Source organism: Tursiops truncatus, chromosome 1 (assembly GCF_011762595.2).
Source record: "Tursiops truncatus isolate mTurTru1 chromosome 1, mTurTru1.mat.Y, whole genome shotgun sequence".
Classification (NCBI taxonomy): domain Eukaryota; kingdom Metazoa; phylum Chordata; class Mammalia; order Artiodactyla; family Delphinidae; genus Tursiops; species Tursiops truncatus.
The window spans coordinates 24428336-24445624 of NC_047034.1; the positions used below are offsets into that span (position 1 = coordinate 24428336).

General features: G+C 39.5%; 1 pseudogene; it reads left to right on the forward strand.

Annotated features, from left to right (window-relative positions):
- The first annotated feature begins 16561 nt into the window (after window positions 1-16561).
- LOC117309484 (large ribosomal subunit protein eL21-like) lies at window positions 16562-17048 on the forward strand (annotated as a pseudogene).
- Window positions 17049-17289: the final 241 nt, after the last annotated feature.

Below are 17289 nucleotides of genomic sequence, written 5' to 3' on the forward strand. Positions count from 1 at the left end.
TCATGCATTCCCACATTTTCTCTCTCTCTTTTCTCCGTAATTCTGCATTCCACACTTTATCCTCTCAATTGATCCACTAACACAGAAACATATTTTGTTTGCAATCAAAATGTTTTTTATTAAAATTGGTTTTACAATAAAACTCCAAGCAGACCTTCAAGATGGTGAAAGAGTAAGATGTGGAGATCACCTCCCTCCCCACAAATACATCAAAAATACATCTACATGTAAAACAGCTCCTACAAAACAGCAACTGAATGCTGGCAGAAGACCTCAGACTTCCCAAAAGGCAAGAAAATCCCCACTTACATGGCCGTGTGGCTGACAGCATCTTGGTGCTCCGGCCTGATGTCAGGCCTGAGCTTCTGAGGTGGTAGAGCTGACTTCAGGACATTGGACCACTAGAGACCTCCCAGCTCCATGTAATATCAATTAACGAGAGCTCTCCCAGAGACCTCCATCTCAACGCTAAGACCCAGCTCTACCCAACAGCCAGCAGGTTCCAATGCTGGAAGCCCCATGACAAACAACTAGCAAGACAGTAACACAACCCCACCCATTAGCAGAGAGACTGCTGAAAATAATAATAAGGTCACAGACACCCCCAAAATACACCACCAAACGTGTCCCTGCCCACCAGAAGCACAAGATCCAGCCTCACCCACCAGAAAACAGGCATCAGTCCCCTCCACCAGGAAGCCTACAGAAGCCACTGAACCAACCTCACCCACTGGATACAGACACCAAAAACAACGGGAAATAGGAACCTGCAGCCTGCAAACAGGAGACCTCAAACACAGTAAGTTAAACAAAATGAGAAGACAGAGTAATATGCAGCAGATGAAGGAGCAAGGTAAAAACCCACCAAACCAAATGAATGAAGAGTAAATAGGCAGTCTACCTGAAAAAGAATTCAGAGTAATGATGGTAAACATGATACAAAATCTTGGAAATAGAATGGAGAAAATAGAAGAAACATTTAACAAGAACCTAGAAGAACTAAAGAGAAAACAATGATGAACAACACAATAAATGAAATTAAAAATTCTCTATAGGAATCAATAGCAGAATAACTGAGGCAGAAGAATGGAAAAGTGACCTGGAAGATAAAATAGTGCCAGTAACTACTTCAGAGCAGAATAAAGAAAAAAGAATGAAAAGAACTGAGGACAGTCTCAGAGACCTCTGGGACAATATTAAACGCACTAACATTCAAATTATAGGGTTCCCAGAAGAAGAAGAGAAAAAGGAAGGGTCTGAGAAAATATTTGAAGAGATTAGAGTTGAAAACTTCCCTAACATGGGAAAGGAAAGAGTCAATCAAGTCCAGGAAGTGCAGAGGAAACTTGCACAAGCCTCTTAGATAGCCTCATCCACCAGAGGGCAGACAGCAGAAGCAAGAAGAACTACAATCCTGCAGCCTGTGGAACAAAAACCACATTCACAGAAAGACAGACAAGATGAAAAGGCACAGGGCCATGTACCAGATGAAGGAACAATAAAAAACCCCAGAAAAACAACTAAAGGACGTGGAAATAGGCAACCTTCCAGAAAAAGAATTCAGAATACTGAGAGTGAAGATGATCCAGGACCTCAGAAAAAGAATGGAGGCAAAGATTGAGAAGATGCAAGAAATGTTTATCAAAGCTCTAGAAGAATTAAAGAACAAACAACAGAGATGGACAAGACAATAACTGAGATGAAAACTACACTAGAAGGAATCAATAGCAGAATAACTGAGGCAGCAGAATGGATAAGTGACCTGGAAGACAGAATGGTGGAATTCACTGCTGTGGAACAGAATAAAGAAAAAAGAATGAAAAGAAATGAAGAAAGCCAAAGAGACCTCTGCGACAATATTAAACACAAATACATTTGCATTATAGGGATCCCGGAAGGAGAAGAGAGAGAGACAGGACCCAAGAAAATATTTGAAGAGTTTATAGTCGAAAATTTCCCTAAGATGGGAAAGGAAATAGCCAACCAAGTACAGGAAGAACAACAAGTCCCATACAGGATAACCCTAAGGAGAAACACACTGAGACACATAGTAATCAAATTGGCAAAAATTAAAGACAGAAAAACTATTGAAAGCAGCAAGGGAAAAACGACAAATAACTAACATACAAGGGAACTCCCACAAGGTTAACAGCTGATTTCTCAGCAGAAACTCTACAAGCCAGAAGGGAGTGATATGACATATTTAAAGTGATGAAAGGGAAGAACCTACAACCAAGATTACTCTACCCGCCAAGGATCTCATTCAGATTCAATGGAGAAATCAAAAGCTTTACAGAAAAGCAAAAGCTAAGAGAATTTAGCACCACCAAACCAGCTCTACAACAAATGCTAAAGGAACTTATCTAAGTGGGAAACACAAGAGGAGAAAAGGACCTACAAACACAAACCCAAAACAATTAAGAAAATGGTAATAGGAGCATACATATCAATAATTACCTTAAACATGAATGGATTAAATACTCCAAACAAAAGACACAGGCTTGCTGAATGGATACAAAAACAAGACCCATATATATGCTGTCTACAAGAGACCCACTTCAGACCTAGGGACACATACAGACTGAAAGTGAGGGGATGGAAAAAGATATTCCATGCAAATGGAAATCAAAAGAGAGCTGGAGTAGCAATACTCATATCAGATAAAATGGACTTTAAAATAAAGAATGTTACAAGAGACAAGGAAGGACACTACATAATGATCAAGGGATCGATCCAAGAAGAGATATAACAATTGTAAATATTTATGCACCCAACATAGGAGCACCACAACACATAAAGCAACTGCTAACAGCTGTAAAATAGGAAATTGACAGTAACACAATAATAGTGGGAGCTTTAACACCTCACTTACATCAATGGACAGATCATCCAAAATGAAAATAAATAAGGAAACAGAAGCTTTAAATGACACAATAGACCAGATAGATTTGATTGATATTTATAGGACATTCCATCCAAAAACAGCAGACTACACTTTCTTCTCAAGTGCGCACAGAACATTCTCCAGGATAGATCATATCCTGGGTCACAAATCAAGCCTCAGTAAATTTGAAAAAATTGAAATCATACCAAGCATCTTTTCTGACCACAACGCTATGAGATTACAAGTGAATTACAAGAAGAAAAACACAAACAAATGGAGGCTAAACAATACGTTACTAAATAACCAAGAGATCACTGAAGAAATCAAAGAGGAAGTCAAAAAATACATAGAGACAAATGATAATGAAAACATGACGATCCAAAACCTATGGGATTCAGCAAAAGCAGTTCTAAGAGGGAACTTTATAGCTTTACAAGCCTACCTCAAGTAACAAGAAAAATCTCAAATAAACAATCTAATCTTACACCTAAAGGAACTAGAGAAAGAAGAACAAACAAAACCTAAAGTTAGCAGAAGGAAAGAAATCATAAAGATCAGAGCAGAATAAATGAAACAGAAACAAAGAAAATAGCAAAGATCAATAAAACAAAAAGCTGGTTCTTTGAGAAGATAACCAAAGTTGATAAACCATTAGCCAGACTCATCAAGAAAAAGAGTGAGAGGACTCAGATCAATAAAATTAGACATGAAAAAGGAGAAGTGACAACTGACACTGCAGAAATACAAAGCATCCTAAGAGACTACTACAAGCAGCTCTATGCCAACAAAATGGACAACTTGGAAGAAATGGACAAATTCTTAGAAAGGTGTAACCTTCCAAGACTGAACCCGGAAGAAATAGAAAATATGAACAGACCAATCACCAGTAATGAAATTGAAACTGTGATTAAAAATCTTCCAACAAACAAAAGTCCAGGACAGATGGCTTCACAGGTGAATTCTATCAAACATTTAGAAAACAGCTAACACCCATCCTTCTCAAGCTCTTCCAAATAATTTCAGAGGAAGGAACACTCCCAAACTCATTCTATGAGATCATCATCACCCTGATACCAAAATCAAACAAACATACTACAAAAAAGAAAATTACAGACCAATACCACTGATGAATATAGATGCAAAAATCCTCAACAAAATACTAGCAAACAGAATCCAACAACACATTAAAAGGATCATACACCATGATCTAGTGGGATTTATCCCAGGAATGCAAGGATTCTTCAATATATGCAAATCTTCTATGTGATACACCATATTAACAAACTGAAGAAGAAAAACCATATGATCATCTTAACAGATGCAGAAAAAGCTCTTGACAAAATTCAACACCGATTTATGATAAAAACTCTCCAGAAAATGGGCATAGAGGGAACCTACCTCAACATAATAAAGGCCATATATGACAAACCCACATCAAACATCATTCTCAATGGTGAAAAACTGAAAGCATTTCCTCTAAGATCAGGAACAAGACAAATATGTCCACTCTCACCACTATTATTCAACATAGTTTTGGAAGTCCTAGCCATGGCACTCAGAGAAGGAAAGAAATAGAAGGAATACAAATTGGAAAAGAAGTAAAACTGTCACTGTTTGCAGCTGACATGATACTATACATAGAGAATCCTAAAGATGCCACCAGAAAAGTACCAGAGCTAATCAATGAATTTGGTAAAGTTGCAGGATACAAAATTAATGCACAGAAATCTCTTGCATTCCTATACACTAATGATGAAAAATCTGAAAGAGAAATTAAGGAAACACTCCCATTTACCACTGCAACAAAAAGAATAAAATGCCTAGGAATATACCTACCTAAGGAGACAAAAGACCTGTATGCAGAAAACTACAAGACACTGATGAAAGAAATTAAAGATGATACCAACAGATGGAGAGATATACCATGTTGTTGGATTGGAAGAATCAATATTGTGAAAAGCACTATACTACCCAAAGCATTCTACAGATTCAATGCAATCCCTATCAAATTACCAATGGCATTTTTTACAGAACTAGAACAAAAAATCTGAAAATTTGTATGGAGACACAAAAGACCCTGAATAGCCAAAGCAGTTTTGAGGGAAAAAAATGGAGCTGGAGGAATCAGACTCCCTGACTTCAGACTATACTCAAAGCTACAGTAATCAAGACAGAAACACAGATCAATGGAACAAGATAGAAAGCCCAGAGATAAACCCATGCACCTATGGTCAACTAATTTATGACAAAGGAGGCCAGGATATACAATGGAGAAAAGAGAGCCTCTTCAATAAGTGGTGCTCGGAAAACTGGACAGCTACATGTAAAAGAATGAAATTAGCACACTCCCTAGCACAATACACAAAAATAAACTCAAAATGAATTAAAGACCTAAATGTAAGACTGTAAAACTCTTAGAAGAAAATATAGGCAGAACACTCTGTGACATAAATCACAGCAAGATCTTTTTTGATCCACCGCCTAGAGTATTGGAAATAAAAACAAAAATAAACAAATGGGACCTAATGAAACTTAAAAGCTTTTGCACAGCAAAGGAAACCATAAACAAGACGAAAAGGCAACCCTCAGAATGACAGAAAATATTTGCAAACGAATCAACGGACAAAGGATTAATCTCAAAAATATATAAGTAGCTCATGCAGCTCAATATTAAAAAAACAAACAACCCAATCCAAAAATGGGCAGAAGATCTAAGTCGACATTTCTCCAAAGAAGACATACAGGTGGCCAAGAAGCACATGAAAAGCTGCTCAACATCACTAATTATTAGAGAAATGCAAATCAAAACTACAATGAGGTATCACCTCACACCAGTTAGAATGGGCATCATCAGAAAATCTACAAACAGCACTGTTGGAGAGGGTGTGGAGAAAATGGAACCCTCTTGCACTGTTGGTGGGAATGTAAATTGATACAGCCACTATGGAGAACAGTATGGAGGTTCCTTAAAAAACTAAAAATAGAATTACCATATGAGCCAGCAATCCCACTACTGGTCGTATACCTAGAGAAAACCATAATTCAAAAAGACACATGCTGCAATGTTCATTGCAGCACTATTTACAATAGCCAGGTCATGGAAGCAACCTAAATGCCCATCGACAGACAAATGGATAAAGAAGATGTGGTACATATATACAATGGAATATTACTCAGCCATAAAAAGGAACGAAATTGGGTCATTTGTAGAGTTGTGGATGGACCTAGAGACGGTCATACAGAGTGAAGTCAGTCAGAAAGAGAAAAAAAATATTGTATATTAATGTATATATGTGGAATCTAGAAAAATGGTACAGATGAACCGGTTTACAGGGCAGAAATTGAGACACAGATGTAGAGAACAAACGTATGGACTCCAAGGGGGGAAAGCCGCGGGGGTTTGGGGGTGGTGGTGTGATGAATTGGGCAATTGGCATTGACATGTATACACTGATGTGTATAAAATTGATGACTAATAAGAACCTGCTGTATAAAAAAATAGATAAAATTAAATTTTAAAAATCCAGGAAGTGCAGAGAGTCCGATACAGGATAAATCCAAGGAGAAACATGCCAAGATACATATTAATCAAACTATCAAAAATTAAATACAAATAAAAATATTAAAAGCAGCAACAGAAAAGCAACAAATAACATACGAGGGAATCCCCATAAGATTAAGATCTGATCTTTCAGCAGAAACTGTGCAAGCAAAAGCGAGTGGCAGGACATATTTAAAGTGATGAAAGGGAAAAACCTACAACAAAGATTACTCTACCCAGCAAGGATCTCATTCAGATTCGATGGAGAAATTAAAAGCTTTACAGACAAGCAAAAAATTCAGCAGCACCGAAGCAGCTTTACAACAAATGCTAAAGGAACTTCTCTAGGCAGGAAACACAGAGAAGGAAAAGACCTGTAAAAAAACCCCACAACAATTAGGAAAATAGTAATAGGAGCATACATATTGATAATTACCTAAAATGTAAATGGATTGAGGAGGGGAAGATGGCAGAAGAGCAAGACGCGGAGATCATCTTCCTCCCCACAGATACACCAGAAATACATCTACACGTGGAACAACTCGTACAGAACACCTACTGAACGCTGGCAGAAGACCTCAGACTTCCAAAAAGGCAAGAAAGTCCCCACGCACCTGGGCAGGGCAAAAGAAAAAAGAAAAAACACAGACAAAAGAATAGGGACGGGACCTGCACCAGTGGGAGGGAGCTGTGAAGGAGGAAAAGTGTCCACACACTAGGAAGACCCTTCGCGGGCGGAGACTGCGGGTGGCAGAGGGGGAAAGCTTCGGAGCCTCAGAGGAGAGCACAGCTACAGGGGTGCGGAGGGCAAAGCGGAGAGATTCCCGCACAGAAGATCAGGGCCGACCAGTACTCACCAGCCCGAGAGGTTTGTCTGCTCACCCGCCGCGGCGGGAGGGGCTGGGAGCTGAGACTCGGGCTTCGGTCGGAGCGCAGGGAGAGGACTGGGGTTGGCGGCGTGAACACAGCCTGCAGGGGGCTAGTGCGCCACAGCTAGTCGGGAGGGAGTCCGGGGAAAAGTCTGCACCTGCCGAAGAGGCAAGAGACTTTTTCTTACCTCTTTGTTTCCTGGTGCGCGAGGAGAGGGGATTAAGAACGCTGCTTAAAGGAGCTCCAGAGACGGGCGCGAGCCACGGCTAAAAGCGCGGACCCCAGAGACGGGCATGAGACGCTAAGACTGCTGCTGCCGCCACCAAGAAGCCTGTGTGCGAGCACAGGTCACTATCCACACCCCCCATCCGGGGAGCCTGTGCAGCCCGCCACTGCCAGGGTCCCGTCATCCAGGGACAACTTCCCCGGGAGAACGCATGGCGCGCCTCAGGCTAGTGCAACGTCATGCCGGCCTCTGCCGCCGCAGGCTGGCCCCGCACTCTGTGCCCCTCCCTCCCTCCGGCCTGAGTAAGCCAGAGCCCCCGAATCAGCTGCTCCTTTAACCCTGTCCTGTCTGAGCGAAGAAACACTCAGAGGCGGGGCCAAATCCAAAGCTGAGCCCCTGTGAGCTGTGAGAACAAAGAAGAGAAAGGGAAATCTCTCCCAGCAGCCTCAGAAGCAGCGGATTAAAGCTCCACAATCAACTTGATGTACCCTGCATCTGTGGAATACCTGAATAGACAACGAATCCTCCCAAATTGAAGAGGTGGACTTTGAGAGCAAGATTTATGATTTTTTCCCCTTTTCCTCTTTTTGGGAGTGTGTATGCTTCTGTGTGAGATTTTCTCTGTATAGCTTTGCTTCCACCATTTTTCCTAGGTAGGGTTCTATCCATCTGTCTTTTTTCTTTTAAAAAAAATTTTTTTTCTTAATAATTATTTTTTATTTTAATAACTTTATTTTATCTTACTTTATTTTATTTTATCCTTTCTTTCTTTCCTCCCTTCCCTCCCTCCTTCCTTTCTTCCTTCCTTCCTCCCTCCCTCCCTCCTTTCTTTCTTTCTTTCTTTCTTTCTTTCTTTCTTTCTTTCTTTCTTTCTTTCTTTCTTTCTTTCTTTCTTTCTACTTTTTCTCCCTTTTATTCCGAGCCATGTTGATGAAAGTCTCTTGCTGCTGCAGCCAGGAGTCAATGCTGTGCCTCTGAGGTGGGAGAGCCAACTTCAGGACACTGGTCCACAAGAGACCTCCCAGCTCCACATAATATAAAACGGTGAAAATCTCCCAGAGATCTCCATCTCAACACCAGCACCCAGCTTCACTCAACGACCAGCAAGCTACAGTGCTGGACACCCTATGCCAAACAACTAGCAAGACAGGAACAAAACACCACCCATTAGCAGAGAGGCTACCTAAAATCATAATAAGCCGACAGACACCCCAAAACACACCACCAGACGTGGACCTACCCACCAGAAAGACAAGATCCAGCCTCATCCACCAGAACACAGGCACTAGTCCACTCCACCAGGAAGGCTACACAACCCACTGAACCAACTTTAGCCACTGGGAACAGACACCAAATACAACAGGAACTACGAACCTGCAGCCTGCAGAAAGGAGACCCCAAACACAGTAAGATAAGGAAAATCAGAAGACAGAAAAACACACAGCAGATGAAGGAGCAAGATAAAAACCCACCAGACCTAACAAATGAAGAGGAAATAGGCAGTCTACCTGAAAAAGAATTCAGAATAATGATAGTAAAGATGATCCAAAATCTTCGAAATAGAATAGACAAAATGCAAGAAACATTTAACAAGGACCTAGAAGAACTAAAGATGAAACAAGCAATGATTAATAACACAATAAATGAAATTAAAAATACTCTAGATGGGATCAATAGCAGAATAATTGAGGCAGAAGAACGGATAAATGACCTGGAAGATAAAATAGTGGAAAGAACTACTGCAGAGCAGAATAAAGAAAAAAGAAAGAAAAGAACTGAGGACAGTCTCAGAGATCTCTGGGACAACATTAAACACACCAACATTCGAATTATAGGGGTTCCAGAAGAAGAAGAGAAAAAGAAAGGGACTGAGAAAACATTTGAAGAGATTATAGTTGAAAACTTCCTAATATGGGAAAGGAAATAGTTAATCAAGTGCAGAGAGCCCCATACAGGATAAATCCAAGGAGAAATATGCCAAGGCACATATTAATCAAACTGTCAAAAATTAAATACAAAGAAAACATATAAAAGCAGCAAGGGAAAAACAACAAATATCACACAAGGGAATCCCCATAAGGTTAACAGCTGATCTTTCAGCAGAAACTCTGCAAGCCAGAAGGGACTGGCAGGACATATTTAAAGTGATGAAGGAGAAAAACCTGCAACCAAGATTACTCTACCCAGCAAGGATCTCATTCAGATTAGATGGAGAAATTAAAACCTTTACAGACAAGCAAAAGCTGAGAGAGTTCAGCACCACCAAAGCAGCTTTACAACAAATGCTAAAGGAACTTCTTTAGGTAAGAAACACAAGAGAAGGAAAAGACCTACAATAAAGAACACAAAACAATTAAGAAAATGGGAATAGGAACATACATATCGATAATTACATTAAATCTAAATGGACTAAATGCTCCCACCAAAAGACAAAATTGGCTGATTGGATACAAAAACAAGACCCATATATATGCTGTCTACAAGAGACTCACTTCAGACCTAGAGACACATAAAGACTGAAAGTGAGGGGATGGAAAAAGATATTCCATACAAATGGAAACCAAAAGAAAGCTGGAGTAGCAATTCTCATATCAGACAAAATAGACTTTAAAATAAAGACTATTAGAAGAGACAAAGAAGGACTCTACATAATGATCAAGGGATCAATCCAACAAGAAGATATAACAATTGTAAATATTTATGCACCCAACATAGGAGCACCTCAATACATAAGGCAAATACTAAGAGCCATAAAAGGGGAAATCAACAGTAACACATTCATAGTAGGGGACTTTAACACCCCACTTTCACCAATGGAAAAATCATCCAAAATGAAAATAAAGAAAGAAAGACAAGCTTTAAATGATACATTAAACAAGATGGACTTAATTGATATTTATAGGACACTCCATCCAAAAACAACAGATTACACATTTTTCTTAAGTGCTCATGGAACATTCTCCAGGATAGATCATATCTTGGGTCACAAATCAAGACTTGCTAAATTTAAGAAAATTGAAATCGTATCAAGTATCTTTTCCGACCTCAATGCTATGAGACTAGATATCAATTACAGGAAAAGATCTGTAAAACATACAAACACATGGAGGCTAAACAATACACTACTTAATAACGAAGTGATCACTGAAGAAATCAAAGAGGAAATTAAAAAATACCTAGAAACAAATGACAATGGAGACATGACGACCCAAAACCTATGGGATGCAGCAAAAGCAGTTCTAAGAGGGAAGTTTACAGCAATATAATCCTACCTTAAGAAACAGGAAACATCTCGAATAAACAACCTAACCTTGCACCTAAAGCAATTAGAGACAGAAGAACAAAAAACTCCCAAAGTTAGCAGAGGAAAGAAATCATAAAAATCAGATCAGAAATAAATGAAAAAGAAATGAAGGAAATGATAGCAAAGATCAACAAAACTAAAAGCGAGTTATTTGACAAGACAAACAAAATTGATAAACCATTAGCCAGACTCATCAAGAAAAAAAGGGAGAAGACTCAATTCAATAGAATTAGAAATGAAAAAGGAGAAGTAACAACTGACACTGCAGAAATACAAAAGATCATGAGAGATTACTACAAGCAACTCTATGCCAATAAAATGGACAAGCTGGAAGAAATGGACAAATTCTTAGAAATGCACAACCTGCCAAGATTGAATCAGGAAGAAATAGAAAATACGAACAGACCAATCACAAGCACTGAAATTGAAACTATGATTAAAAATCTTCCAACAAACAAAAGCCCAGGACCAGATGGCTTCACAGGCGAATTGTATCAAACATTTAGAGAAGAGCTAACACGTATCCTTCTCAAACTCTTCCAAAATAGAGCAGAGGGAGGAACACTCCCAAACTCATTCTACGAGGCCACCATCACCCTGATACCAAAACCAGACAAGGATGTCACAAAAAAGAAAACTACAGGCCAATATCACTGATGAACATAGATGCAAAAATCCTCAACAAAATACTAGCAAACAGAATCCAACAGCATATTAAATGGATCATACACCATGATCAAGTGGGGTTTATTCCAGGAATGCAAGGATTCTTCAATATATGCAAATCAATCAATGTGATACACCATATTAACAAATTGAAGGAGAAAAACCATATGATCATCTCAATAGATGCAGAAAAAGCTTTCGACAAAATTCAACACCCATTTATGATAAAAAACCCTGCGGAAAGTAGGCATAGAGGGAACTTTCCTCAACATAATAAAGGCCATATATGACAAACCCACAGCCAACATTGTCCTCAATGGTGAAAAACTGAAAGCATTTCCACTAAGATCAGGAAGAAGACAAGGTTGCCCACTCTCACCACTCTTATTCAACATAGTTTTGGAAGTTTTAGCCACAGCAATCAGAGAAGAAAAGGAAATGAAAGGAATCCAAATTGGAAAAGAAGAAGTAAAGCTGTCACTGTTTGCAAATGACATGATACTATACATAGAGAATCCTAAAGCTGCTACCAGAAAGCTACTAGAGCTAATCAATGAATTTGGTAAAGTAACAGGATACAAAATTAATGGACAGAAATCTCTTGCATTCCTATACACTAATGATGAAAAATCTGAAAGTGAAATCGAGAAAACACTCCCATTTACCATTGCAACAAAGAGAATAAAATATCTAGGAATAAACCTACCTAGGGAGACAAAGGACCTGTATGCAGAAAATTATAAGACACTGATGAAAGAAATTAAAGATGATACAAATAGATGGAGAGATATACCATGTTCTTGGATTGGAAGAATCAACATTGTGAAAATGACTCTACTACCCAAAGCAATCTACAGATTCAATGCAATCCCTATCAAACTACCACTGGCATTTTTCACAGAAATGGAACAAAAAATTTCATAATTTGTATGGAAACACAAAAGACCCCAATAGCCAAAGCTATCTTGATATCGAAAAACGGAGCTGGAGGAATCAGGCTCCCTGACTTCAGACTTTACTACAAAGCTACAGTAATCAAGACAGTATGGTACTGGCACAAAAACAGAAATATAGATCAATGGAACAGGATAGAAAGCCCAGTGATAAACCCATGCACATATGGTCACCTTATCTTTGATAAAGGAGGCAGGAATGTACAGTGGAGAAATGACAGCCTCTTCAATAAGTGGTGCTGGGAAAACTGGACAGGTACATGTAAAAGTACGAGATTACATCACTCCCTAACACCATACACAAAAATAAGCTCAAAATGGATTAAAGACCTAAATGTAAGGCCAGAAACTATCAAACTCTTAGAGGAAAACATAGGCAGAACACTCTATGACATAAATCACAGCAAGATCCTTTTTGACCCACCTCCTAGAGAAATGGAAATAAAAACAAAAATAAACAAATGGGACCTAATGAAACTTAAAAGCTTTTGCACAGCAAAGAAACCATAAACAAGACTAAAAGTCAACCCTCAGAATGGGAGAAAATATTTGCAAATGAAGCAACTGACAAAGGATTAATCTCCAAAATTTATAAGCAGCCCATGCAGCTTAATAACAAAAAAACAAACAACCCAATCCAAGAATGGGCAGAAGACCTACATAGACACTTCTCCAAAGAAGATATCCAGACTGCCAACAAACACATGAAATAATGCTCAATATCACTAATCATTAGAGAAATGCACATCAAAACCACAATGAGATATCATCTCACACAAGTCAGGATGGCCATCATCAAAAAATCTAGAAACAATAAATGCTGGAGAGGTTGTGGAGAAAAGGGAACCCTCTTGCACTGTTGGTGGGAATGTAAATTGATACAGCCACTGTTGAGAACAGTAGGGAGGTTCCTAAAAAAACTACAAATAGAATTACCATATGACCCAGCAATCCCACTACTGGGCATACACCCTGAGAAAACCATAATTCAAAAAGAGTCATGTACCACAATGTTCATTGCAGCTCTATTTACAATAGCCCAGAGATGGAAACAACCTAAGTGTCCATCATCGGATGAATGGATAAGAAGATGTGGCACATATATACAATGGAATATTACTCAGCCATAAAAAGAAACGAAATTGAGCTCTTTGTAATGAGGTGGATAGACATAGAGTCTGTCATACAGAGTGAAGTAAGTCAGAAAAAGAAAAACAAATACCGTATGCTAACACATATATATGGAATCTAAGGGGAAAAAAATGTCATGAAGAACCTAGGGGTAAGACAGGAATAAAGACACAGACCTACTAGAGAACGGACTTGAGGATATAGGGAGGGGGAAGGGTGAGCTGTGACAAAGCGAGAGAGAGGCATGGACATATATACACTACCAAACGTAAGGTAGATAGCTAGTGGGAAGCAGCCGCATAGCACAGGGAGATCAGCTCGGTGCTTTGTGACCGCCTGGAGGGGTGGAATAGGGAGGGTGGGAGGGAGGGAGACGCAGAGGCAAGAGATATGGGAACACATGTATATGTATAACTGATTCACTTTGTTATAAAGCAGAAACTAACACACCATTGTAAAGCAATTATACTCCAATAAAGATGTTAAAAAAAAAATAGATGTAGGGCTTCACTGGTGGCACAGTGCTTAAGAATCCACCTGCCAATGCAGGGGACACTGGTTCAATCCCTGGTCCGGGAAGATTACACATGCTGTGGAGCAACTAAGCCCGTGCACCACAACTACAGAGCCTGTGCTCTAGAGCCCATGAGCCACAACTACTGAGCCCATGAGCTACAACTACTGAGCCTGCATGCCACAACCACTGAAGCCTGCGTGCCTAGAGCCCGTGCTCCGCAACAAGAGAAGCCACCACAATGAGAAGCCTGTGCACCGCAACGAAGAGTAGCCCCCACTCGCCACAACTAGAGAAAGCCCACACACAACAACGAAGACCCAACTCAGACAAAAAAAAACCAAATAGATGTAAAGTAGATGAGGGTACTAACCATACAAATAGTTCAGGGAAAAGTGTCTAAACAGAGGAAGCAGCCAGTGCAAATGCTCTAGTGTTTGAGAAACAATAGGGCAGCTGAAGTATTCCCAATACGCAGAGGCTACTGGGAAGATATTGTTAGGGAGGCATAGGTGTTAGATTCCCCATAAAGCTATATTACCAGCTATTGTATTCACTGTGAGCCAGGGGGAAGCTGACTTTTTGAGCAGGGAGCTGATATAATTTGATTCTATTTAATCAGATCACCCTGGAATTTTTAAAGGGCAGATTTATAAGGACAAGTACAAAATCAGGTGAAATCTATAAGGAAGCTTTTGCATATTCCAGGCAATCAATGATGGTAACTGAGAGGATTTATTGGAGGATTGAGGTGTGTATTTGAATAAATCATCAAGGATTGACATTGGCAGGTGAGAGGACCTTGGTCCTTGTCCTCTTTGAAGAAAGAATTCCACAAAGAAACACTGTATAGCAGGCACAGAGTTTATTGGCAGCGCAGTGAGTGCAAATAGAACAAAGATGCAGTTAATTTAGAGCAGAAGCAAAGCAGAAATACACACCCAGAGAAGAGTATGGGCATCCTACCTAATGAGGAGAGTGCCAGAGAGGTGATTTAAATCACTTGTATAGGGTGGTTCTTCCCAGTCTTTGTTCTCCTCTGGCCAACTACATCGCTTCTTTGCCCACATATGACCTGTCCCAGTGCCCTGCCCGACACGTGTGCACATCTTTTAGCCAAGATGGATTCCAGCTCGAGGGCCTATGGGAGATTGATAGCACCTACTATGGCATAACGCCCTCTCCCTTTTTGACCACTGAGGAGTCTTTCTGTGCATGTGCAGTGAGGGAGGTCTCCTTGACCTCAGGAGTGCTAGATGTGGTCACCTTATCTCTTTACTCCAGCAGAGCTCAGCTTCTGCCACTAACTTTGTCCTTGAAAAGGACAAAGCTCCTTTGTGTCAGGGCAAACAAAGCTCCAATTCACTCCACTTGACAAACTCCAGCTTTTCAACCCAGTGACCCATCTACCTCCTACCGCAGGATGAAACCAAGTTTTTTGTCCTGAGCAACTAAAAAGATAGGTATGGGGAAAGTCATAGCTGATTTTAGGTTGAAGTGAGAGAAAGAGATCAGAAGTTCAGTTTTAGGCATGTTAAGTTTGAGAAGTTTCTCAGAGAGCCACGTGGAGATGTTCAGAAGGTATTTAGTATATAAATCTATACAAAGATCTATATATCCATGTAACTATGCACTTACTTACCTACCTACCTGTAAACCTATTTTTTTTAATTTTTAATTCAATTGTTTTACTTGATTATTCATTTTTTATTGCTATGTCTAATGAAACCTCTTATTTATTTTGTTTGTCTGATGCAAATTAATCAGGAATTGGCCAATTAAAAAACTTAACTTGGGAGATGCAAAGCTGACTGTTCCATTGAGATCAATGTTCACAGAAAGATTGTAAGCTAGAATAAATCCTCATTTGATATTTTAAAGATTATGTTAATGTACATTTTCTAGAAACTAAATTTTTTCCCATGGAATAAAAATAATTGGTAACATTAAATATTCAGATAGAGATATGTTGTATTTTCCTATGTAATTCAGTAATATATTCACGAGAGTGGAATAGATTTTAGAAATACCATCCAATATTCCAACTTTCAAAACTGTATCAATCTGTAGTGAAGGAGACACTGGCTGAGTTACTGGTAGATTGGCTACCTGAATCAATCAGTATTTACTGTAGAAAAAAGACATATTAACAGTTTTTCAGCAACAGGTATCAAATACAGGGAATCAGATATTTATAAAATTGTTTAGGTACTAAAGAAATAAAAGCCAAAGGGAGAATTTGTAAGTTTCAGTTTTACTCATGAGTTTTTAGCCAGAGAATCGGTAAGATGCTGCTTCTCATCTCCCTGCTTCTTCACGACACCGTCACCATTACTATTCCTGACTTGCAGAGCCAAGGCAATGAAAAATGACCTAAAGTCGCTGGGGAAAAAACCCCAGAACCTCACTTTTAGAAAAGCATATACTTCTGGTCTTTTGGCGGGAACTGCCATCTTCCAGCAATTCACCAGAATGACCAAAACAAAGGGCAAGAGGAGAGGCACCTGTTATATGTTCTCTAGACCTTTAGAAAACATGGATTTGTTCCTTTGGCCACATACTTGCAAATCTACAAGAAAGGTGATATTGTAGACATCAAGGGAATAGGCACTGTTCAAAAAGCAATGCCCCACAGATGTCACCATAGCAAATCTGGAAGAGTCTACGATGTTACCTGACCTGGAATGCTGTTGCCATTGTTGAAAAACAAACAAATTAAGGGCAAGATTCTTGCCAAGAGAATTAATGTGTGATAAAGCATATTAAGCACTCTGAGAGCTGAGATACCTTCCTGAAACATGTGAAAGAAAGTGATCAGGAAGCAAAAGAGAAAGATTTTGGGGTTCAGTTGAAGCACCGGCGTGCTCCACCCAGAGAGGCACACTTCATGAGAACCAACAGAAAGGAGCCTGAGCTGTTGGAATCCATTCCCTGTGAATTCATGGCATGGCTGGTGTAAAGAAAATAAAGACCTGGATTGTAAAACAAACAAAAAAAACATGCACTTCTGCTCACCACTAGTACAGGAAGATTAATAGGACATCCACTTCCTTTCTACCTTCTGAACATCATGCAAGTTTATCTCATTGGTAGAACTTAAAATCCCATCCAGAAATCTGGAGGCAAGGGAATTGAGATATGTAATTCCCATGCTTACAGTCCTTCCACCAGAAGGGAGAGCACAGAAGGATTTTGGAACT